This window comes from Anoplopoma fimbria, unplaced genomic scaffold (assembly GCF_027596085.1).
Source record: "Anoplopoma fimbria isolate UVic2021 breed Golden Eagle Sablefish unplaced genomic scaffold, Afim_UVic_2022 Un_contig_2985_pilon_pilon, whole genome shotgun sequence".
In the NCBI taxonomy this organism is placed as follows: domain Eukaryota; kingdom Metazoa; phylum Chordata; class Actinopteri; order Perciformes; family Anoplopomatidae; genus Anoplopoma; species Anoplopoma fimbria.
Genome location: NW_026554707.1, coordinates 1 through 579, shown reverse-complemented (window position 1 = coordinate 579; position 579 = coordinate 1). Strand labels below are relative to the sequence as shown.

General features: G+C 44.0%; 1 pseudogene; it reads right to left on the bottom strand.

The window, feature by feature from the left end:
• Positions 1 to 395: 395 nt before the first annotated feature.
• On the bottom strand, positions 396 to 515 carry LOC129088675 (5S ribosomal RNA; annotated as a pseudogene).
• Between the last annotated feature and the right edge of the window lie 64 nt (positions 516 to 579).

The window sequence follows — 579 nt, the reverse complement described above, 5'->3', positions numbered from 1 at the left end:
GGCGTGTTCAGGGTGGTATGGCCGTAAGCAAATATTGCGCCTACCAAAGGAGCCTTTTAAAGATACTATATCATACCTTTGCTCTTTCGTCTGTACCAGAGGCACCACCAATTTCCAGACACACTCACAGCTTTTAAATGTCAAAATCAGAATGTACAAAGTGGCTATAAGGATCACAAATGTAGTGTAAAGTGTATTCTACTGTTGAAATGTAGAATACGTTAGCATAAAATTGAAAAGAAAATGATCGATGAGCTTAGGAATGATGAAAGCCATCATTTAACTGGATTTGTGTCATTTCTATACCGCAGGAGTCATGATCTAGCTATTTCCTTCCACCCTGTCGGTGTCCACTGAAAAAGCAGCAGCGCCCTCTGCTTTTTGTAAAGTGACAAAAACTGCAGCACCTGGTATTCCCAGGCGGTCTCCCATCCATATACTGACCAGGCCCGACCCCTGCTTAGCTTCCGAGATCAGGCAGAGATCGGGCGTGTTCAGGTGGTATGGCCGTAAGCAAATATTGCGCCTACCAAAGGGCCTTTTAAAGATACTATATCACCACGCTTTGCTCTTTCGTCT